A 25,582-nucleotide genomic window follows, 5' to 3' on the forward strand; every position below is an offset into this window, starting at 1 on the left:
AGCTGCATGCTCCGCTATCAGGGGCAGAGAGCAGACAGGGGTGTGGCGCGCACCCCAGGGGCGTGGCACGCCTCCTGCGAGGATGTGGTGTGCTGCCTGTGTGGGCGTGGCACCCAGCACGCGTGGGGGGGGTGCTGCCACGATGGCACCCTACTGGAATAGTGGTGCCAGGGGCGGTCTGCTCCCTCCGCACCCCCGTTCCTTCCCCAGTGGACCAAGGCAGAATTGAGCAGTACTATTACTTCCCCTGATCTGGACACTATACCTCTGTGGGTACAGCCTAGAATAGTATTGGAATTTTTGCAGATACAACCATAGGACAAGAACATCACATCCAGTCCATTTACCTGGTGGTAGCCAATCAAGGAAGATCCAGAGGGAGGGCAGTCCCTAAAATCTATCTTCTAGACTTTTTTTTTTTTTTTTTTTTTTTTGCCAAGAGTGCCATTCCTAGGTCAGATTATGTGGAAATCCTATCCAACCTTTGGAACCGAGGGACTGACACTGTGTCAATAAGCATATTGATAAATTCAGAGCTACAACAGGTAGGTAGCCATCAAGGCATTAACCAGCCCTGTTGAAACACACTCCACACACCCCTCTAAATTCCCATGAGTATGGATGGGGGTGAGGGCTGATTTAGTTTCAACCCAGCCTGCAAAATCAGTAACTTTTTATAGGAGGAGGGACATTTTCCAGAGAGGAAATTAGGTTTAATTGCAAGCTCAATTAAGGCAAAGAGAGTGATTGCAACTGAGCAGATTGATTAAAAAGTGGGAGAGGCTGGGTGAATTAATGTTGATCGAAGTCCAAGCTGATTAACCTGTAAAATTGGCATCACGTAACTTTCCTTTTTCAGATGCCAAGGCAACTGGAGATTTCAATATTTAAAATAAATGAATCAGGCTTCTAAAAGTAATGTGTGCTTTACACTGTGCCATTAAATACATTTTCACTCATTTGCTTAAACTGCAATCCTAGAAAGATTTCTGTGAGAGTTAAATCTCACTAAAATCAATGGGGCTTACTTCCAAGTAGACATTTTAAGATTGGTCTGTTAGCTTTCTAGGAGGTATGTATTGCGTCTGGAACAAAATGAAAAATCCAAGCCAGACAGGCTACATTCACTGAGGGACTAAATATTATTGGATTTTCTCCCCCCCCCCCCAAAAAAAAGTTGCAGAGGTCTTAGCCTTTCTTAAGAATTGAAAAACATAAAATGCAAACCAGGAGCTTTGGGTGTACAGATATGAAAGGTTCCATGCCAATTTTATCTCTAAAAGGAAGCTGGCACCTCTAAGAAGTGTGGGTTGCTTCCCCACCCCCATCCCTCAGCAGCTTACCTTCCAAATTCTGTTTCTGGCCCTGACAGCCAGCAATTGACAAAAGGGGATTGGCTTACTAGTTCCTGATTTGTATGGCTTCTGTGTGTCAAGTGTGCAGAACCAGGATGTCAAAAACCTTCCAGTCTAGCTCCTCTCCCAGTGTCACAGCAGCCAAGACCTGTAATGGGCTTTTTCAGCAGCTCCCAGTTCAGATGGAAGTTTTCATTATGAAATGGTATTGGAGCAGTATGAAAATTAATACAAGGTTAGGGCTGGAGAGATTGGGGTGCATAGTCACCCTGCACATTTACGTACATGCATGCACGCATTCAAACAAACACATAAGACCATAAGAAGGGCCTACTGGATCAGGCCAATGGCCCATCTGGTCCTGCATCCTGTTCTCACAGTGGCCAGCCAGATGCCTAGGGAAAGCTAGCAAGCAAGACATGAGGACCACAGCACACTGCCCACCTTGCGATGCTGGGCAACTGGTATTCAGCGACATATTGCCTGTGTGATAGTGGACATGGAACAGAGCCATCATGGCTAGGAGCTGTTGATAGTCTTGTTCTCCATTAATTTGCCTAATCCTTTTTAATCTTCTTCATGAACACTTTTAAGTGGCTAATGCTCTAGCTCTAAACACGGTACTAGGTAAGGCACAAATCTCTTTGCTTATGGGGAGGGAAGAAAATTTATTGTTTGACCTGTTTTGATAGGACTGCTATAGTTATAATAAATTATCAAGACACAGCACCCACCACTTGCTATTATGATAAACTGCTCCCCCTTTCCTTTATTTCTTTATTTCTGCACTGAATGCATGCAAGCTTGGCTTAGGAAGTTTGATGTGATTCTCCTACCCACCACCACCCAAATGGCACTTCTGCATAATGAATGATGCCCTCCAGCTGTAAATGAGGACCAGATGAAACCCAAGACTAGTAGATTTTGCAAGCGGTAGGCCTGCCCCCACCCCCACCCCACCAACTGCAAACACAAAATCGTGCCACAGAATTCCAAGTGAGCCACTGAGAACCAAGCTCATCCCTATATACATAGCCTTGCTCTCTTTGTCTGCTGGGTATCATTTCTTGATGATCGTGGCAAAGAGACAGGACCCAAAAACTTCATAACACAACCTCTCAGCTCTTAAGTATGGCTTGGTTCAGCATTATATCACTATTCAAAGTGTTGGTTGCAGCATAGAAAGGAAGCACTCTCCAGGACATTCATGTGAATGCTCCTAGGCCCAATGGAGACAAACTTGCAAACCTTGATGCTCACAATAACGCAGCTGAGATTTTGCAGATCTAAGAGTGCCATTTCCTCAACAACATCCACTAAGATATTTGGTATCTCAAACACTTTCCAGTGTTCATTAGAGGATAATTAAACCCTCTTATTTTATATCTAAAGTCTATAAGACACCCAGATGACATGTTAATGAGCAAGTCCTGCATCCATGCAGTCTCACGGTATGCCCCACCAAGGTTTTGAAATCTCAACTTCAAATTCATTTTGTTCCAGCTGAAAAAGCATGTTGTCATATAAGAGGTGACATTATAACTTGCACCAGGGCCATCTCAGTTCCAAAATACCAATCTTGAAAACAAAGTTGTCCAACAGATTTCAAGTAAGGAACATGGTAGGTAAAGCAGTAGATTTTTAAAAAAATGAATAAATCAGTACACACCAGCAACTTGAAGCACCTGTAAGAGAATTGGCATTGTACCATTAAGCGGGCACACTTGGGTGCAGGTCTTCTATCATAATGTTGACACAGGCCAGTAAGTTTTTACTGATACACTTTGATTTGGCTGTATGACTGCAGATGTTGTGTATAGCTGTGGACATCTTTCCCTATGACACATGCATTTCAAATCCAGATTTCATATTCACTTTTTAAGAAACTTGTTAGAAATGTAGTATTTCTTCCTGCTGTAAAACATCTTCTGAAAAAGCTGTTCAAAGAGAGACCTCTGCCTTTTATCTCAGGATTTAGTCACTGGCATTGTTCACTAGGCTAGAAATATTTTTATGCTAAGAGTACACTTACAGTATGTAGAAGACAACAGTATTAAATCATAGCTACTGTATTCATTTATTAATCATATATATTAGTTACTTTGCCATTAAGTTCTCAGGGCAACTTACAAGCAAAGCTAATAATCACACAAAAGCAGCAAGAAAACAAAACACAAAGGGTGCAATCCAGGCAAAGGTAAGCCCTTTGGGTCCCTTCCAACTCAACAATTTTATGATGCTGGATGGTTAAGCAAGTGCTTACATCTCTTTCACTGGAGTCCATGGCAGTAGGTGCTTGTTTTGGGGTGCCCATAGTATAATTTTCAAAAATAAAAACTGTAGACCTAAAAAGGGCCAGTAAAATTAAAGCTGCAATCCTATATGCACTTACCTGGGAGAGTTGTGATTGCAGTGGGACTAATGCCAGAGCAAACATCCATAGGATCGCACTCGCAGTCCTACCTTCTGCTCCAAAGGCAGAGTCCCCCAGCATTAGCCTCGCCACAGATAATGTGTATCTGAAGAAGTGTGCATGCACACGAAAGCTCATACCAAGAACAAACTTAGTTGGTCTCTAAGGTGCTACTGGAAGGAATTTTTTATAAAATTTTGTTTTGACTATGGCAGACCAACACAGCTACCTACCTGTAACACAGATTACCAGTAACTCACTGACAGAATCTATAACCAGAGTCTGTGTGTTCTCAGTTATCAGCTATCAGGAATGCCCACTCACATTTCAGATGAAAAATAGGTATTTTATTGTGGAACATGGTGAATAAAGCATTGAATAGTATGGGGCAGTGAGCATATCAACAAGGGTCTGGTGACACACGGCATTAATTAATCCATTCATTAACATGCATTCCCCTAAAACCCAAAAAGCCCCTTTTCACATTTAGATGAGAATGTGTATATGTTTACAGTGACACAACATTTTGCCCGGGAAACACTAACATATTTCAAGACGACAGACTCTGTGCAGCAACAAATTTTGAATTCCACTTCCTGATCGTGGTGGCAGTGTGCCAGCCAGATAGGTACAGTTTCAGGTAACCTCCCATATGGGTATAAACCCACACGCACCAGTAATCTGAACACACGGGTACAAAGCAGATATATTGGTGGGGAGTGTGTCACTTGAAAGGCACCTGTAAAAACCCTGCACAGCAAGATCAGCTGTCAAAAAATCACTGGACCAACCCCATTATGCCAAAAGCCCGTTGACTCTTGGGAGCAGATACTGAAGCGTTTCCATCCTTTCAACAAGCTTCAGCTGAAACTCTTCCATCTATTGCTAGCAAACTAGACAAATGCCATTTGTACAGCAGCAACACCCCAAACAAAAGCTCACACGCAACCACACATAGTAAAAAAAAAAGAAAAGAGAGAACCACATCAACCTGTGCTGCCTTCAGCTATCCGAAATCTTCACTGCGGGGTCGCCCCCAAAAAGAGTCCCTTTAGTGCTGAGCACACAAATGCCTTGTGTATGTGTTAAGCAACTTCCAAAGCTACTGAACAAACAATGCAAGAATTCAGGTGCAAAAACCAAGGCCGGGAGTCTTAGAACTTACACCAAGCTGGCATTCAATAGCATACAAAGCACATATTATTTTAACAGCAAAGCAGCAGGGAAGGAACTGCAAAAATGCCACAGCTTCCACCTCCAAGCTTTGACCCCTGCCTTGAGCAGTTTTCAAACACCCTTGGTTGTATTACTAGAGCTTGAATTCATCTCTAGATAGCACTGAAGATTCTGGGCACATCAAACCCCAATCCGGATTCCCCATCCATGAGGACTAGCTGCAGTTGTTTAAACACACCTGCCATTTCCTGTCATCTTTTGTCACCACCACCGGGGAGGGGGGTTTAAAAACTATCTGACAAGCACACCTAAACCCTGCTGGCTGGCTGGATCACACAGTCCGGAGAAGCAGCAAAAGTCTGTCTTTTTGTGAAGCCAAAAAGCACAACCGTCAACAAACCGAACACCTGGATTTACCTTCAAGGAAGAGGCGGCAGCATCCCTCAGTGCTGAGACGCGAGGAGGTTAAAAATAAAAGATAAGCCTCTTGCAGGGCAGGGTCCAACGTGGAGGTTGGGTAAAAGACAGCTGGGTGGGGCGGGGGGAGCGGTGGAAACTCTTGCTGAAGAAATGAGAAAGTAAAGGAGAAGAGAAGCGCTCACAGCTTCTTCCTCCGTCCCGGGAGATCCGTCAGCGAAAAGGCAGCGTGCAACATCCAAAGGCTAGCAGGAACTGGAAGAGTGATAAAGTAGGTCTGAAATCTGAAACTGCAGGTTGGGCTAGTCATATATAAACACACGCATACACACACACCCATTCAGTCTCTCTCTCTCTCGCCACCCCTCTGTGCTTGCTTAGTAATAGCTAAGGCAGCCCTCTAGCTGCGCGCCGGAAAACTGGAGTGACGCTCCAAGACAATCGCGCTAGGGAAAGAGCGAGGCAGGGACCTGTCAAAAGCAAACCCACACGCCGTTCCCAGCCACGCAAAGTCAGTCTGCAACAAAAGCCGATTAAATGCTCAGGCGAGGAGCGTCAAACTGACATTCCATTTATCTTCGCTTTGGGGAAGTGCCTTTACGTTGCTAAGGGAGAAGTAGTATTCCAGAAGGTGCATACATACATACATACATACATAAATTATTATTATTATTATTATTATTATTATTATTATTATTATTATTATTATTATTATTATTATTGCAGCATTGCACTGAGGCTTCTCATTCATAAATCTTAAAGTAATTTGCTGGGGGTGGGCAGGTGTGCTGGGAGAAGGAGAGGGAAATTAGGTCTCTCAAATTTATGAATCAAAGTGGGTGAGTTATTTAAATGTTAAATCTCTCTGGAAATTGCAATGCCTTGGGAATATGCAAAGCGCTTTCAACTTGGTTTTTCTTTTTAAAAAGTTTTTAAGGTTTATTATTTCATTTGTAACACAATCCAATGTGTGTCTACTCAGATTGAAGTCCCATTAAGTTCAATGGAGCTTACTCCCAGAGAGAGGAAATTAGGATTGCAGCCATAGATGAAGAATAAGAATAATAACAAGAAGAAGAAGAAGAAGAAGAAGAAGAAGAATATGAAGAAGAAGAAGAAGAAGTATTAGAAGAAGAGTTTGGATTTGATACCCTGCTTTTCACTACCCTAAGGAGTCTCAAAGCAGCTAACATTCTCCATTCCCTTCCTCCACAAAAAAACACTCTGTGAAGTGAGTGGGGCTGAGAGACTTGAAAGAAGTGTGACTAGCCCAAGGTCACCCAGCAGCTGCATGTGGAGGAGCGGAGACGTGAACCCGGTTCACCAGATTACAAGTCTACCACTCTTAACCACTACACCATACTGGCTCTCATATAATGTCATCCTTTGCATGTAGACTCAGAAGTATGTTCCGTTTTATTCAATAGGGCTTACTCCCGGGAAAGAGTGCATAGGATTGCAGCCTTAATTACTTGATAAATGATAATTGGGTTAATTCACTAAGTGCTTAAACAATTGAACGTTCCAAACAATATGGTTTTGTTACTCAACCAATTAATAATTATAGAGTGACTGAATAAATAGCAGTTAATGCACATCGCCTTTTATTTTACAGAAGAGGGAAAGAGAAAAGAGGTTTAAAAAAAAACACCCACAGAGGAACATGATCAGCCGGAGGTCTATAGTGTGGGATAACCAGCCTCATGCTTAAGTCTAATTTTTCTTTACCAATCTAGCTGAGTCCCAGTTCAGACCTCACAGGTTAAGCTTTTCAGATGGACTGGAGGAACAAAGCCTTGATTACCTAGTGCATCCCAGGGTGAGCTAATCCTGGCAGGACAATGTACTCTATGACATTAACCCCTTCAAGCATTGATTAGACTTAAGTGTGATGGTTATTAGACTTTTTATTATTAAAGTCTATTAATAAGTGTTTTATATGTGTTGTATATGCGATAGAACACTGTGACACCAGATGGCGCTGTGGAGTCCTGTCTTTCCCTACCAGATTTCCCTGTATGAGGTTACGATGCATTTAACTGAATCACTTCTTTGACGTGTCTAGATCCAGCCCTGCTTGTTCCATGCGCAGGTCACATGGCTTTAGCAAGCTTCTCTTGTGTCCAATAATTCAGGAACTTTCACCACTGTAAGCCAAGTTTCCACACTTTACTTTGTTGCATGTTTTGAGATTTTAGATCTCTGTTAAACTTCTCTCACCAAAGAGTACTTGCCCCAAACTTGGATCTTGGCATTCAGGAATTCTCCTTTACTATCTACTTTTTCCTTACCAACAACATATAGGAGGTCAGTCATTGTCCAAGAAACCACACACTACAGATTTCTTCTGCCCCCTCAAAATCTTCTTGGCATGAATGTTTTATTAATATAACATACAAATGTACTATGAAAGATTTCTAATGAAAAGACATCAAAGTGAAGAACGTCAAAACTTGAAATCCCAAATTACACTTGTGGCTGAGGGATTAAGAAGCAAGTCCCACAATAATTTAAAAGGAGCATTTTCTGAATGTGATGTTGATATAAAAACTATGTGTTGAAGTTTGACATTTAAAATTTTGATATTTTGTCGTTTAAAAGTTCCTTGTGCTTGACTTCTCTTCCTTTCCCCGAATTTAGTTAACCATCTATTTCTTCCAAAGAACAATTCGAGAAACTGCTCTATGGGCTAAACACAATGAACAATGGGAACTGATACATCATCATAAATTTGTGGTTGAGGGCAGAAGTTCCTGAAACTCACTCACAACAAATTGGGAAAGTATTTGTGCTAATCTTGAATCAGTGGTATCAGGAATTAGGCTGCAGTCTCAGGTCTTTGCAAGCCCTTGCAAAATTCTGCATTGAATTTCTTTATTTATGCCTGTATCCTGCCATTCCTCCAAAGAGCTCAAGATTGCATACACCACTGCTCCTCTGATTTTATCTTCACAGTAGCCCTGGGAGGTACTGTAGGTTAGGCTGATGAAATATACTCGGAGTCAATTGTAAATTTCATGCTCTTTATTCAGCTCATTGTAGCGAGGAATGCAGTTCCCCCAAAATGTCTGTTTTATATACACTATTTACACAATGGGCCCCACGTGATTGGCTAATTCTGGGATACTCCTGTATGCCAATCGGGTTGCGGATTCACTTCCACCTGGAGCTGGATTGGGTGGCTCCTGCGGACCAATCAGACTGCTGCATTCTGGATCCTATTGTTCTAGGATCAATTAGACTGCTGCATTCTGGATCCTATTGTTCTGGGACCAATCAGACTGCTGCATTCTGAATCCTATTGTTCTAGGACCAATCAGATTGCTGCATTTTGGATCCTATTCAACTCAGTACATAACAGCTGAGAACAAAGCTTCATGGCTGAGCAGGAAATTGAACCCAGATTTTGGTGGCCCAAGCCCAGTGAACTGCCCTGACTGTACACTGCCATACTGGCTCTCTGCATTTCCCTGCATGCAAGTCATTAATCACAGACCACTCTGCATGCAAAGGATGAAGAACAGAGCCCCCAAATCTCATAGGATAATCAAGGTTCCTAGTCCATGTCCCTGTTATTCAGAATGCTTGTATACAATGGGATATTCAACTTGAGAAATTCTGAGCCAGCTGGCCCAAATATACCACACTGTGTCATTTAAAATGGGGCTTGCTTTCAAAGAACTGCTAAAATTACTTGACATTTATTTTCAGCCAAACAGCAAGCATGCCTGCTCCATGGGTTTGCATTTAAAATCGGATGGAGTTTACCCACAATCTGGCCATTGTTAAAAGGCAAACTAATTCATCTGAGTGCTTTTGAGAAAGCTTCCTTGCTGGAGGGAACAATCCTTTCATGGTGGCAGAGAAATGGAACTAGATGACCTGGAAAGACATTTCCAGAGTTTATTTTTACCCTGCTAACATCTTCCTCCTATTTCTGTCAGAAACAACGGGAGAAGATTTGCCCACAGTCCAGTTCTTCACTGATCTTGCGGAAGCATCCTTGGAAAGCCAAGCAGACTGCTTTTCAGAATCTGGATCATGCTGATTCTGTCCATCCATCCGTCTCGGGAGACAATGGAAGAGTGAGGTCAAGCTGTTGGAAGGTTGCAGCGCCTGCTGTGGCTGGAGAGCCTGCTGTGGGAGAGATCAGTTTTGTTGCAGCTGGAGCAAATGAAGGCATCCAGTTGTGCTGCTGCAAATGCACCATGGCATTTCTCCTCTCTGTGCTCCTCCCAGCAGTCATTTCTCATCTGGTCACTGCTATGCATACACGACATGACTGCCCGTCTCCAGGCACTGCAGTCATCTGCAAGGGATTCCCCCACATGGCAGGGTTGATGTTGCCAGCCTTCATGTCTCATTTGCAGACATCTTTGTAGCACAGTTGGTCTGCCAATGGGCCTAGTGCCTGAAGCCAGCTCCCCCTAGAGCACGTCCTTGGGGATCCTGCCATCTTCTGTTCTGTGGATATGACCAAGCCAGTATAGATGTCGCTGAGACAGAAGTACGAGTATGCTGGGAATGTGGGCTTGGGACAGCACATCTTTGTTTAGAATTCTGTCTTGCTATGTGATACCCAGTCTATCTATATTAAAGGCATGGGGAATTGTAGACTGCAGAGATGTCACAGTCCCAAACACAAGGAGGAGTGATGTTGGCATAAGAAATCATAGGCCACATTATATCCCCTTATGACTTGCTTCCAGTTGTGCATGGAAGCACCAAGACAGGAGCACAAGATGCTCCGATGTAGTCCCATTCTTGACTAAAACGTTTAAAATCTATGCAAACAAACCTCCCAAGACAGTAACAGATTGTTGGCCTCCAGGAAGGCCAACAGAGAAATTAGGAGTGGGCTGCTGATCCCGTTCCCTGCTATACTGTTATGAAAAACTGAATGGCCAGATGTTCCCCTTCCCAAGAATCTTCATTTTGAATAGGTAAAGCATAGTCTCGTTTTCGGGGGGCTTGACCAGTGACATTTGGGGGCTTTGTTCCTCCTCACTGTTTCCAGAGGAACAAGAAAGGAGCACAAAGTTCTGGTCTTTCTACTTGATGTGGTTTGGGAAAGCTTTGGATTATGGCTGTATTTTTTTCCAAGAAGTCCCATGCAAATAGTTAAGAAAACCTAGATGGACTTTTAAATATTTGATGGTGAGCAGAGAGGCTTTGAATAAGTGCTACATGATCAACCAATTCCCCATATAGAAATTTTGAAATTAACATACAATGTAGGAATGTGATTGTGTTGTACTTTTTGGTTGGGACAATACTGCCTTGTAACTGGATCTCACAATTCTTCAGGCATGTATTGAATTTTTCTTTTCTTTTAAGGTTTAGTATTGATACAGTGTGAGTACAGTGCAACAAAAAATCAGACAATGCAGGCCAGAGTTAACCAGTGTGGTACTTTCCAGGTGTTCCTGTATTCACACTCTCATCCCTGGCTATTGGTCTTGCTGGCTGGAACTAACTAGAGCCAGAGTACACCAACATCTGGAGGGCACCATGTTGGCTATCCCTGATGCAGGACTGCAGTCAAATAGCTTTAAACATTTCAGTTTAAAGGGCTTCATACTCTCTGCAAAAGATATAACAGAGGAGATCAAGGGTGCCGTAAGTGATTCAACATAGTTTATTAATTTGTTTGTAAGGCTCCCATGAAAGTGTAAATGGTTTTATAATGGGCTTTCACACAACTGTATATTAATTTTTATTTTTTTTCCATGAGAGCAGCATGTGTTAATTTAGCTTAGCCAACCTAAGAAATTGGAAAGAGAAGCAAATTTAAAAAGACCCTCTTGACTAATATAGAAGACACTACAACCAGCATTTGGGCATCCAGTTGCTTTAGGCAAAGCGCTGTAGGCCTTACTTCAAAATGTACCAGTACCAGCCATGTGATAAAGATGAATGCAGGGACTAAAAACCAAATAGAAATGCTGGGCAGAAGGCAGGTGCTAACACTTACCTCACTGCATGGCCAGATTGTATGGATTGTAGACTCTCTATGAAGTTGCTGCCACTCCACAGTGAGCCTGTAAGCAGATACCAAGCTGCAGACAGTCTGCTGAATCTGTCCCACTTGTACAACTATAGTTGCAACTTAACAACCACACCTGTTTGGTGACTTTTGAAAGAATGAGGCAAAATCTGGGTTAAGTACACAGAGGTATTTCCACTCTGGAATGTACACTCAGGAGATGGCTATGGTTATTGGCCAAGGCAGGCTGCAGCATTTCCTCATGCCAGCCTTACAAGGATCCCTGTTTGCTTCCTACAAGGGAAACTTACTCAGCAAAAGAAGTAGTCTCAGCGCCTCACAGAGAACAGAGTTTGGCTCTCCCTGCCTAGCCTTTGGCACAGTGCACAGGCTTAATGTGCTTGGCAGGATCTTCCCCTGTTGTTTTTGGAAGGGCTTCCTTCACCTGCTCCCCAAATTGGGAATAGCTGCACGGCAGGTTTGCAGGGCAGAAGGATTTGCATGGGGCTGGGCAGGCAATTGAAGGGGTTCAAAAGGTAAGGGGTAAGAAGCCCTTGGGCTGCTATGCTGGCAGGAAGTTCATCAGTTGGCTTAAAGCAAACTGGCACTTCTATGTGTCTCTAGAGGTCTCTGTATACACATTAAAATAGCCATAGCAGTAATCCAGGCTGAATGGCTTATATAGAATCACTGTCTAGTACCCAGGCAAAAGTCACACTTGCCACTTGTACTGCACCATTGTTGAGTGAACAGAAAAGCTCAGGGAGAATGAATGTGCCATCCCACCATTAGTGAGTGGCACATAAACTCTCATTCCTAAGCTTTTGAACCTTCCTGGGTCATGGAAGTAGAGCCAGAAGGCCTTTGGTTGGTTTTGCAATGAATCTGGGGGGCTCAGATGAAAGAAGATGCTTCATCCAAGGTCTTATTTCAAGAGATGAGTCAATAGTAATTTACCTGGCAACTTGTTGATACTCAAATGTTTTGTGTTTTGTGTCTTTTGTCTGTGAGGTGGGGGTAATGCACACACACATGAGTGGCACCGTTAGGGTAATATTTTAAGGCAGAAGTCCAGGGCACTACTCAGCAGAATGAACGCACACACACACATTCATGTATGTCTCTTGATTCCCTTAAAAAAAGAGAGAGAGACCTAAGGAACACAAGTCTCTCCTAAACCACCTGGGTGTTTATATCTATCTTATCTCACTGAAAATGAAGTATCTGAGGAAGAGCCAGAGAGATGTGCAGATCCTTAATTAACTGCAGAGCCTGCTTTTTTACTTCAGTGAAGGATGCAGTATATCCTGTTTGGATCCATGCGGCTGCAGGCTCCTTGCAAGCTCCTCCTTGCACTTTCCTACCTACTGGAGGGCAGCAGGTGTTTTTGCCAGTCTGCTTTGTTCGCTTGCATGTTAAATTTCTGCTACTTGCTGTTCTTTCTGATATGTCAAAAAGAGTTCTCTCTTTGGCATATTCAGATCTTGCTGTCACTCAAGCCTAGAGGCGAATCTCCATAATTCTGGCAGTGCCCTCAGACCATCAGGAATGCCGTTGAACCAATAATCCCTGATGACTTAATCCCTCGGATTCATACCTTGGAAAAACAAATCTGACTTTGGAATTTCAGGGATGTTTTCAGGGATGTTGCAGTTCCACCATGCGACATTGACGCCAAGGACTCCACAGCAATGTGTCAATTCCACTGATTTTACCTTGAGACGTTCAACATTTGAGTCCTTTTGTTGACAAATCAAAGCACAAGGGCCTGGACTGCACACAATTGCTTGGAAGACCCAGGGGCCGTTTAAAGAAAAACAACTTCTCCAGAACTCATGGAAAACAAACAAACAAACAAAAACCTTGAAGCCATGGCTACTATTGCCCAAAGGAGCATCCCTTTCTAGTATTAGCATATAAACACCCATAGACACATCTCCATTTCCAAATGTCTCTGGCACATGCCTTTTCCCTACAGTGCCTTGGGGTAGATCCACACCATATATTTAAAGCACGTTTAGTGCACATTTAAAGAAAATGACTACCCCCAAAGAATTCTGGAGTGGCATTCATCTAAGAAGCCCCATCAGCAGAAACCCTGTGCAAGGACTTCTTCTTTTGCAAAGAAGCTCCCCATCTCCAAAATTGGCTAGGGCGGGGGGGGGGGCAGAAGAACCCCCAGTACAGTGCATGCTCTGTGATCTCATATTACTTCTCAACCCAGCCAGGAAAAGCTGCTTTTTTAAGTGAATGAAGAACCATAATGCAAAATTATAAATATGCCACAATAGATCACATGGTCCACTGGAGGGCAGGGACCGGAAAGTTATCAAAAGTGCTGGGATCCAGCCCTTGGCTATAGGAGAGGCTATCCTGTTTATCACTAGGAAAACCATCTACTGTGTCTGTCAGGTTGATATTGCATATTCCTATTTTGGGGCTTGTTAGCTACCTGAGTTCTGCAATCTGCACAGCTCTCTGATTAAGAACATTTACTCTCTATAAACAAGCAAGTATGTTTCTTTTTCATCTTATAAAAATAAGCTACTTTGACCAGTAACAACCAGCACTAGCTTCTGACATACACAATGCACAAAGCTATCCATTAAAGAGCAGTGTACCATGTAGCATTTTCTAAAGTTAGGAAAAACAAAACATCTATCTATCTATCTATCTATCTATCTATCTATCAAGGTAAAGGGACCCCTGACAGTTAAGTCCAGTTGCGAACGACTCTGGGGTTGCGGCACTCATCTCGCTTTACTAGCCGAGGGAGCCGGCGTTTGTCTGCAGACAGCTTCCAGGTCATGTGGCCAGCATGACTAAGCCGCTTCTGCTGAACCAGAGCAGCACCCGGAAACGCCATTTACCTTCCTGCCGGAGCGGTACCTATTGATCTACTTGCACGTTGACGTGCTTTTGAACTGCTAGGTTGGTAGGAGCAGGGACCAAACAACGGGAGTTCACCCCATCACGGGGATTCGAACCGCCAACCTTCTGATCAGCAAGCCCTAGTGGGAACTTTGCTTTAAACTGGTGGTTTAAAGGGGCCTTATTTCTTCTGTAATTTCAGTTGTTAATTTAAATACCCTTGATTTAAATCAAACCACCTACAAATGAAATATATAGTGGCTGCGGAAAACCAACCAGATGGGCGGGGTATAAATAAATTTATTATTATTATTATTATTATTATTATTATTATTATTATTATTACTTCAACAGTGATGCTCTCAGTCTCTCACACATATTCTCCCCTACAATCTGAATTCCTCTGACCTGATAATACATCCCACTGGCAACCATGGATGGGACTTACCAGAGTGATATTACAGGACTGTGTTCTTTATTCAAATTGGAGACTTCATAGAAATAAGCACTGAAGTTTTAGGATGGTGCCACAGGTGCACTTAGACAAAGGCCCTGTAGCCTGCCAAGAATTACTGTGCTGTAATGGTCAGAGTTGAACTAGGAATGTCAAGACCCAGGTTCAAACCCCCTTTCTGCCCACTGGGTGACCTTGGGCCAGTCACTAAATCTCAAGCCTCACTTATCTTGTGGTGAGGATGAAATTGGGAAGGTGCCATATTATAGATTTAGGAGGAAAGGTGGAATATGAGCATAATAAATCAATGCCCACTTCAAAGTGCAGTGTACTGAACAATTGATTATCATCTGCAGTAACTCTGACTCCAAGATATGCCTCTCACCCTCCACAGACTCAAGTACCGTATTTTTCGCTCCATAGGACGCACTGGACCATAGGGCGCACCTCATTTTTAGAGGAGGAAACCCAGGAAAAAAACATTTTTCTGGTTTTCCTCCTCTAAAAGCCCTGTTTGTTTGTTGTTGTTTTTTTGAGGATCAGCTAAAAGTTTTGCAGCTTTTTTGCAAAGGGAAAAGCCCTGGCTTTTTTTAGGATCAGCTGAAAGTTTTGCAGCTGTTTTTGCAAAGGCAAAAGGCCTTTTTTAGGATCAGCTAAAGGCTTTGCAGCTTTTTTGCAAAGGGAAAAGCCCTGGTTTGTTTGTTTTTTGGTTGTTGTTTTTTTGAGGATCAGCTAAAGGTTTTGCAGCTTTTTTTGCAAAGGGGGAAAAGCAAAGCTCCTTTTGCAAAGGGGGAAAAACAAAGAGGAAAAGCCCCATTTTTATGGGGTTTAACTCACATTTCTGAAAAATCTTAAGGAAAAGGAGCCATTTCTACTGTTTCCAGACAGATAATCTAATCAGCCAGTCACATGTCCTGGGGAAACAAACAACCTCCCTCTGCAGCACATTCAACAAAGGAGGGCGGGGCTGAAAGGGAGCCGGGACTCTTATCTCTCTCCCAATCTATTTCTGATCAGCTGCTGAGCGGGGTCCTTTCAACACTCCCTTTTCTCTTTGTAAAATAAAAAGCACAATCTGCTTTTGGCTCCTGGGCAATTCAGCTCCAGGGACCACCATTCGCTCCATAAGACGCACAGGTATTTCCCCTTACTTTTTAGGAGGAAAAAGTGCGTCTTATGGAGCAAAAAATACGGTAACTCTGCCTTTAGCCTTAGTCATTACTGCCTACTCGCAAGGAAGCTTAATAGTTCCAAGGCTATGCCAACCTCAAAGCAAAGCTTCTATGTTTCCCACCCCTAGCAGCCCCAAATGCAACTCCTCAATCTTCACCACCAGTGATATGTGAACTGAAGGAGGCTCCAAAGACGGTATTCTGGCTTCATTTCCTATGTTTCTGAAAGTCATTCTCTGAGATAGATGGAAATAACCTTTTAAAGGAGAAATGTTTTTGATCCAATGCTCTCCGATTTTAACTTTTTAAGGGAGATGTGAGGGTTTTTAAGATTTAGAAACCTTGGGATTTATATGTCACCCACAAAAACCTTCAGAGGAAATTATATGGACCCTTGTATAAACTAGCAATGTGAGTTTTTGTTTGTTTGTTTGTTTGTTTGTTTGTTTGTTTTTAAAGGCTGAACTCAATCAGGATCTGATTTAGCATTCCTGATATGAGATATTTGGCTTATATTTAGCAACGAATACTTAAAAAAAAAAGTATGCCCTGTTAACTTTTGTGCTGTATAAATATCACAGAAAAAAATTCTAATAGCCCAAAGCATTTGAATGGAAATATTATGAAGAATAATTGTTATATGCAATGTAAGTATTTTTATTGGAATACTCATAACTATATTGCAAGACAAAAGCCTTTACTCTGATGCATCTAAACATTCTTCCATCAGCACCTCCAAAATATCTGCTGTTGTCAATGTAAATGGCCCTGTGAATCTGAAAAGGTAGAACTGATAACTCATGTTCTTATGCAATGCTCTTTTTATCATGATACATATACCATTTTTACTAAACTCCTTTTAAGGAAATTCCCAGGAGGATCAGGTGCATTTTATGCTTTTTTTATTCCTTCCTGATCAGGAAGCATTCATCTCTTCCAGGCTAGCTATATATTGTGCTGCTTCATGTAAAATTCACCAGGGACTAATTTTAGTAAATTCATAATTTCATTTTCTATGCCTGGCATTCTATTGCATGACACAGATATATGTAATTTTTATAGTTGCGTTTTTTATTTTCTTTCATCTGCTATTATTTTCTATATTTGTACAAACTTCCTTTTTGAATACTGGTAATTGACCAGAATAATGAGATTGGTGGATGGGTGGACTGATTGCAAGACACAACAACTCACAAGATTTACATTTTTAGAAACAGACATCAGAGTGCTGGGGGGCAGGGGAGGAATACAAACACACTAATTTTAGCACACTTAGGGAATTACACATCTACATGTGCAATCTAAATAGAATACTATTTTCAGGAACTGAAAGTGGGATGTGAGAACACAGTCCTGCCAACCAGACAGCAGCCTGTCACATCATTGAGACATTCCTAGAGGACAAACACAATATGCTCACCTTAAAGTCAACCGAAGGCTGTCTGTCTCTGCCAGTTCCTAACAAGACTGACCAATGCTTATTAATATGCTAGTTGGGTGTGGGAAGAAGCCTAGATCAACAGCTCTTATCTGTTTCTCCCTCCTGAGAAAAGAAGCTGGGGAAGGAATGTGCCTGTCAAAGGTTCCCCTCTACCCCCAAGGCCACAGTCCTGGCATGCAAGGTCTTGCCCTCCTGACCTGAGATTTCAGGCACAAGGAGGAACAGGCTGTTTAACTCCATCTCAGCTATTCTGTCTGGGAAAGAAGAATTTACTGCCTTGTGGTCTGGAGACCTTGATTCCTTCCTATGGAGAAGGAATCTGCTCACTGGCAAATTGTGGTCTCTCCCACCGGACAGTCAGGATCTGCCAACCTATTTGGAACTGAGGGCACATGGGCATCACCCCATCTGGTTCCTTCTCACCCCCCTCTCTCAGATTCCTCTCCATTCCAAGAAAGAAAGGATACACACTAAGGGCTTATCCACCTTTCTTCTGCTCTTTCCATGCAATTTAAAGCTCCATTTCTGAGTGCCCTTGTTTGCTCCAGAGCTTTCCCCACAATACCTGCTCTTTAAAGCTCAACTGGAGCAAACGTCAATCTGCAGATAAGCTAAATTGATGTTTGCTCCGATTTAGCTTTAAAGAGGGAGTTCTTGTAGAAAAAGCTCAGAGGTGGGGATGCTCAGACATGGAGCATTAAAGCACGGACCTCTGCCCTGGAAAGAGAAGGATAATCCCATACAGTACATATATTTTACCCAGACCACCATGTAAAAGCAAAGATTCTGTAGAATTAAAATGGATATTCTTCAATCTGCATTATTTTGCACTGGATCCTCCAATACCAGCATCAAATTAAAGCTCATATTGGTAGACTGCACGGGGGGGGGGGAATAGTCAATCTGGTGCCTGCCAGATTGACTTATGGCACAAATCCCCATGGATATTCATGATTTTTCCATAGGGTGGTAGCAAAACCAGCAGCAAATCACAGATCACAACTGTAGACACAGAGGTGACCTATGATTTAATGGTGGTTTTGAGAGAATCCCTTGTGGGAGTGGGAAAGATCCATGCTACCAATCATGTTTTTGTGCCATGGCAGTGATAGGCAGCACCAGATCCATATGTTTTACAGTCAATTAAGACAGTCCATGGGAGGAAATGTATAGTTGTATAGTGAAAATGAATAGTTTTACTAGATCTCAAGTTTTGTGTTTGTGTGTACATAGACTTTCTATCTGACTCCAGTCCCCCTTTCTGCCCTCTGATTCATGCACCCTACTTCCTCTCCATTTGCTCTCCCCCCAACACTCTCCCAAATTGCCCCCCTTTCCCTCCTGCCTGCTCAGGAACTCTGTTTTCTGTTTAAAGGTAAAGGTAAAGGGACCCCTGACCATCAGGTCCAGTCGTGTCCGACTCTGGGGTTGCGGCGCTCATCTCGCTGTATAGGCCGAGGGAGCCGGCGTTTGTCCGCAGACAGCTTCCGGGTCATGTGGCCAGCATGACAAAGCCGCTTCTGGCGAACCAGAGCAGCACATGGAAACGCCGTTTACCTTCCCGCTGGAGCGGTCCCTATTTATCTACTTGCACTTTGACGTGCTTTCAAACTGCTAGGTGGGCAGGAGCTGGGACCGAGCAACGGGAGCTCACCCCGTTGCAGGGATTCGAACTGCCACAGCGCCACCTGGGTCCCTGCTTTCTGTTTAGCTAGCCAATTAACTCAGGTGCCAATTTTACTATTGAAAATCACATAGAGCTGAAAGAGGAAGTGGGAAAGAGAGTCATTCTTCCAGCTTTCGCTTCTTTTTGCTTTTCAGGCAGTGGGAAGGAAAACAACCACCCTACACAAGGAAGTGTTGACTTGAAGTCACCAGAAGTCCTCAAGGGCACCACTTTGCCCAAACACACCACACTGCTGATCCCAGAACTAAATGCTGAGCTGCCCATTGTCATGGGCAGCACAGACACAGAAATGAGCCACAGTGTAATGACCTATGATAACTTGTGCTTCTCCACACCTGACACTTGGTGTGGCATTTGGCCACTCAGTATGGAGATGTCGTACTGGGGGAGAGAGAGAGAAAGGGTTAATAGGCTGACCAATAAGAAAGCTAGGGGCGGAGCCTAACTGTGTTTCAACACAGGAGTTTTGGCAGTTAGTTTTAGTTTGGTTGGATTCTTCTGGGTGGGAGGTATAGGAGTCAGAGTGGGTTTGAGACAGAGGAGAGACAGAGAGTGAATCGGTTTACAGCGTTTCAAAGTATTTAAACTTGTCTGCCTTCATAATAAACTGGATTCTTTGTTAATGCGTTACAACCTGACTGAGTCTGAATATATTACCAGGGAGAACCTGGTTGGTGGCAGCGGATTAGTGGTGGCACAGAGTCGATAGTCCGTGGAACGACGGGGGGGGGGGCTCTGTGTGATCGCCACACTTGAGCTGAGCTCCTTGAAGAAAGGTGGGATATAAACATAATCACAAATAAAGAAAATAAAAAGCAGTCTTCTTGAAGGAGGGGTGCGATCTAGGACAAAGAAAGGGTAGGATCTCTGGTAGATCTGAGATTCACAGCTGGGCTGGGGGAGCCCACAGCTAGACAAAAAAAGGAACAGGAGTTGTCAAAGGTTTGAGAGAGGCTTCCAGTCAAGACGCCAAGCCACTGGCAAAGCTATGCCATAGCTGGCTCTCCTGACCACATTCTCAGTCCCTCGTGCTGATGAGCTGTAAAAAAATTCATTACCCTCCCATCCCAACAGTTGCTTGTTGTTTCCAAATAAGACAATCTATCTGATTCAGAAAAACACCAAAGCAAACAATTTGTCTCATAAAAAGCTGGCAGAGGATTCCTGTTGACAAGAGGGGAAAGCGGGAGGGGGAAGGCGAGGAGGAGGAGGGGAAGCAGAAGAGACGGCTGCTTTAGTTTGCAAAATGGAATCGCTCATCACGGCTGCTCAGCCAACCTGAAAGAATACACAATGCTACTCAAAAAAACAGGAGCCAAACACGAGGAACCTGAACTGCCGCGAGGGCTTTTCCCCTCCCTGTTTTGTTTATTATGCAACAACTCTTCCAAGGCCCAGGACCCTGGATATTTTGACTCTCAACATCTGATGCTTTGAAACAATGAATAAACTCAGCAGATGCCGCATTTCCACCCCCACCCCCCAAGAGCTGAGCAGGCAAGGAACCTACCAAAACAGAACTACAGAACAGGGTTGCCATATTTCAAAAACTAAAAAACCAGGACACCACAAAAGTTGTTGAGCTTTTTTTTAGGTAGAGCCCAAATTTGTTCAGTTTGGTTTTTTTAGTAACTGTGCTGAGGCTTAATTCTCACTTATGGTAGATGAGGTACTAGGTTTCCCTGGATACTTACTTCTGTAATTGACACTTTGGTACATCAAGCTCAATATTGTCTGGATTGACTGGCAGCACCTCTCCAGGATTTCCCACAAGGTTCTCTCCAAACTTTACTTGGAGATGCTGGAGATTGAAATGGTGACTAGCGCCGAGCTACAACCCTTCTTCTCAAATTTAAAACTTTAAGGTTTATGGAGATGAAATGGGTACTTTTGTAATGTTTTGGAACAGCAAGTTCAATGATAATGTCTAACCTTACTTTGCTTTCAACCTGCTGTAACAGTATTTCTTTACGCTCTTTATCTTTGGTTTATTTTGTAAATAAATAAATGAGGGATTTAAGACTTTCATGTAGAAGACTTGAAAACTAAAGCATCATTTCACATGATCAACACAACTAAACTACAAACCAAGTGTATTTCAATGCGGATCTTTGGCAACAAGGATCTAAACATGCATTTCATGATGCCAAACATTTTCACTGGGCCTGCACATCTGTTGTAACATCACTGCAATGCCAAGGTAACCTGGCTTTCTAGTTTTGTTTTGCAGGGACCTCTAAATCACCCAGGACAGTGATGTTCTTGTGGCAGCAGATCAGGGACATAAAGAGCCCCTCTGACCTGCACATTTATGCACGTTTGAGCGTAGAACTCTCTAGAAGGGAACAGCAGCTTGAAGGCTCAGAAGAAGAAATATCTGCTTCCAAATGCCTCTCCCAGTCTAATAATAAAAAGGAGCCTATTATTAGATGTCAGGCACCCTCCTAACCTCTTCCCTAAAATAACAGCCTGCAAAGGTCAGAAAACAGCCCCAAAAGAAATCCCCAAGGCATACAGATGGGATAAGCACACAAAATGTTTTGAGGCAGAAGTGAACCATCCAAACTAACAATTCATCTTGCCTTGGGTTTCGTGACCCCCTTTTCCCTTTGAAGATGAATCTCTTCTTGTTGACGGAATCCATAGGGGTAAACAGAGACCAAGAGTTACCACCCCATTGGGCTGCATTTGTCAGCAATGAATTTGTAGCCATTGCTACCGCGATGTAACCCACTGAAGAATTTCTGGGGTGGTTTGGGTAATGTTGGCTTAGGACAGCTCTGCTGCACAGGTCATGGCCAGGGATCCACATGGCAAGGCAGGTGGGTGGGCTGCCTGCAGGATTGACAGGTGCACACCCATGGGTGGGATATGCCTCTCACCTTCTATCACCCCCCAGGCACGTCAACAGTGGCAGGTTCCCACGGGAATACAGCACAGCAAAGGCATGTTGCTTGTGCTTTGACTGACGGCAAGACATGTGGGCTGTGGCCATCCCTGAGCTACAGGTGTCTTTTGCAGAACTGCACACTTTAGCTTGCCAAGAGACTGCAGGATGCAGCAACAGTGTCTGTGTTATTCCACACATCCCCAGAGGGTAAAAAGCTCCAGGTGCAGCACTCCTAAAATTAGTTATATTTGGATCAAAGTATTCTGGAGACACATATGGTGTCCTTGTAATATTTGCTTTATTTACAAATGTACGGGGAAAATGGAAGTGGAGACAAACAGGCATTCCCTACAAGGCAAGAGGGAAGATCCCTGAGAAATGGACTTGGGCAGTCTCCAGGCTTCAGCCTTTCCTCCCTCCTTTCAGCAAACAGCTGCCAAATTCTCAGTTCTCTTTCTTTTCCACATTAAAACCCCAAACCACCTCTCTTCATTTCCCTCAGCATCTCTCTCTCTCTCTCTCTCTCTCTCTCTCTCTCTCACACACACACACACACACCTGCCCCCACTTTTTACTTGTAAGACCCAGTAGGTATTTTGGTGGTGGATTCCACTTCATTGGAGGTTTTTGAGCAGAGGTTGGATGGCCATCTGTCATGGATGCTTTAGTTGAGATTCCCACATTGCAGGGGATTGGACTAGATAACTCTCAGAGTCCCTTCCAACTGTGGAAGTAAGGAACTTTCTCCCTCTTTAGCCCAGGGTGGCAGAGATTTGCTGCTTCCCCTCATGCAGCTAAAAGTCTTGGACAGGTCCTCCTGAGCAAGAATGAGGAAAAGCCCTGTGCCTCAGAAGCTGGAACCAAGAGCTGGAAAAGCAAGTAATTCCTGTTTCAACTTGAGGAGGTTTAAATTTACTTGCAGATGTGCCTTCCCCACATCTCCTGTTCCTGTGTGCATACAACATGGTCCTTTATAATAATCTCATCCCTATTACATCTTATCTTGCAGTTCCTCGCTATGATTAGCATTACACAAACATAATTAGTGGGGTGGCCTCTGTGGCAGAAGGAAAATCCACACAAATCCATCTTCTGTAATTTTATTTTTAGGGCCTTTCTATTTCATTTATTTTTAGCAAAATGAACAGTCAACTCGTTATTCATATGTTGTGGGAAATCCAGACACCTTCCCCCATAAAAGAAGCACTTCTGTTGCAGGGATATCCTAGCTAACTGTGTCTTGTTAGCTGCCATTCGCCTACAATTGCACCCTCACACTCCTGCAGAGGATAAAGAAAGCTGGGCAACCCATTTGCAGGTTCAAGGACTAGTTTTAAAGCTAAGCAGGAGGTAGGCTGAATGTTGCAATGAGGCATGGCATTTAAAAAACTTGGACTAGGCCAATGCATCTTTGTGACATTTGTAGGTGGGGGTGCTTTAGTGGCCTGTGACATTTGGAACAGTCAACTAGAAACTTCCTGTACGGACACAGCTTTGGGTAGCTGGGCTCTGATAGCTCCTAAACAGGATGATCTTCCTGGCAGAATGTGTAAGAAGCAAGACCTTGGAATCTGGGCATGGCCTGGAAGAACAGCAGTCCCTGCCAGCAGGAAGTGAAAGAAAGTATTGATGGAAGAGGTTGGCACTTTGCCTGGCCTGCACCAGTGAGAATTGGATGGACAAATGGAATAATTGAGCAGTTATGGTACTAGAGCCACTTCATTCATATATATTTGTATACTGCCACACACAAAACATTTTATGCTGGTTTAATATTGTGTTTTATTGACAATATATGGTCTTTAATACACTAAGAAAAAAGGGATGCTGCAGTCTGATACAATCCACTGATGAAAATGTGGGAGAAGCAAGGATGAAACTGAAAGGGGTAAGCAAGTCCCAGGTTTGTCATGGGTTCTGCATTTAATCAGAGAAGCCATGGTTTGTGATCACTCCTGAATCAGGATGTGGGCCCAGTGTGGAAGTTAGCTTACGTACATGAGCAGTCAGGAGCCTTGGGCCCCTGGTCTCTCCCTCCCCATCCCATCTCCAGGACAGTATGATCCTGGCTTGTTTAAACAAAACATAAACTAACCAATGTATGTAATAAGAAGCTTCCTTTAAACAGGAACTGAAAGTATCCAATCTTCTCATCACAGCTGCGCCAGAGAGGGAGGAGCACATGGAGCCAAGGCACACTGCTGCTCATGGACATAACGATATTATTTATGCACATAATCTGAGCAGCAGTATTTTTGCTCTTTAGTGCAAGGGTTTTAGGGATTGGTATTTCTGACAGAAATCACATTGCATGTCACCAATTATTGTCCCTAATGCAGGATCCAGGAATACACTTGATTCGGCTGCAGCCTATCCTGCCTCCTTGATGAATATATGTGGACAATGCAAGGCTTTGTAAAACAAACAAACAAACAAGCTACATGCAAATAAACAAGTTTGTCACAGCTTTTTCAAATGTACACTTAAAACATCTTAGGGGCTGAGTTGGCAAGCTGCAGCCATTCTGATGTTGTTGTACTACAATGCCCATCTTCTCTATCACCAGTGACTGATGGGAGTCGCAATCCAACAACATTTGGAGAACCACTGCTTCCTTAACCATAAAATAAAAATGTAATGCACAAAGTAGCCCTAGAAAGCAGTGGACTCTGCCTAAGGGTTTTCCGTTTGTCAGTATAATATTTCTACATTCAGCACACAGTGTCCTGGCCCCTATTGTCTCCACCATGTTCATCCTCTTTTTTTGTGGGGAGGAAAATTTTGGAATGGAATATTGGAATGCTGGCATATCCCTGGTTCCATGCAATCCCAGCACAAGAGTTTCATTGGAGGAGGGTGCCACCTATTTACAGTGCCAAGTTGAAATGACAACAGTACCCCATCACCCAATAGTCAATCAGTGCTACAATAGAAAACATTCAAACAAGAAAATGCACCCAGCTGGCAGCAACTCTCACTGTTTGGCAGGAGAACAGCAAAGAGGGGCCATTTATGGGAGGCAGAGTGCTCTCTTAATAACAGCAATAAAGGAAGGCACTTATATAGCACTTTACATGTTCACAGTGCTGAAAAAACATTAATTTCGTGCAGCACAGAGTTAATTAACACAGTCTCTCTTTGCCACAGAAAGAGGGGGACAGTCATTTGGCATTCTGATGAGAGCACCAAGTACTAACGGTCTTCATGAGCCCCAGTCTGCTCCACTAATCACTGTCTCCATTTCACAAGCAATGGTTGTGCTTAATACTATTTGAGACACACCAGCATTGCAACTGCATTGTGCATTAAAAAGCCATTTGTTTGACAAAGCCCATGGAACTGAGAGTTGTAATAAAAATCATCTAGTGTTGTAAACCGGGACTAAAATTATCACCATCTATCCATAAAGACATCCAACAGCTTCCTCTGTTCCTGTTTTCTGACAAGTGTCAGAAAAAAATGATTGTTCTGGAAGGCATTTTATAACGGATTTCTGTTGTTTTAAACGTTGGTTTCCCATTTGAATGCTGCTGGGATTTTGTTTTATATATGATCTATTTTAAGCTTTGTTTTTATTGTTATATTTTGGTTTGCAGACCTTTTTGAAAAACTATTTTTAAAAAGCAGGATATGATTAATCCAAAGGAACTAAATATGTAAATACATTTGGCTACCTGGATTTCCAAAACTTTGAAATTCATTATCTACCCCCCCCCCCAA

At 43.1% G+C, this 25,582-nt stretch overlaps 1 protein-coding gene across 21 annotated transcripts in view; it reads right to left on the reverse strand.

Moving 5' to 3' along the window:
* PLEKHA6 (pleckstrin homology domain containing A6) overlaps positions 1-25,582 on the reverse strand; it is a 198,971-nt gene that overhangs the window by 127,646 nt on the left and 45,743 nt on the right. The window contains exon 1 of one of the 21 annotated variants that reach the window (XM_033152765.1): positions 5,362-5,695. The exons of the other annotated variants lie outside the window; for them this stretch is intronic. The gene's annotated coding sequence lies outside the window, so the exon portion shown is untranslated. Of the gene's footprint in view, positions 1-5,361; positions 5,696-25,582 lie in introns of those variants that run through there. 21 annotated transcript variants of the gene reach the window in all.

The sequence above is a fragment of the Lacerta agilis genome, chromosome 6 (genome assembly GCF_009819535.1).
Source record: "Lacerta agilis isolate rLacAgi1 chromosome 6, rLacAgi1.pri, whole genome shotgun sequence".
Taxonomy (NCBI): Eukaryota; Metazoa; Chordata; class Lepidosauria; order Squamata; family Lacertidae; genus Lacerta; species Lacerta agilis.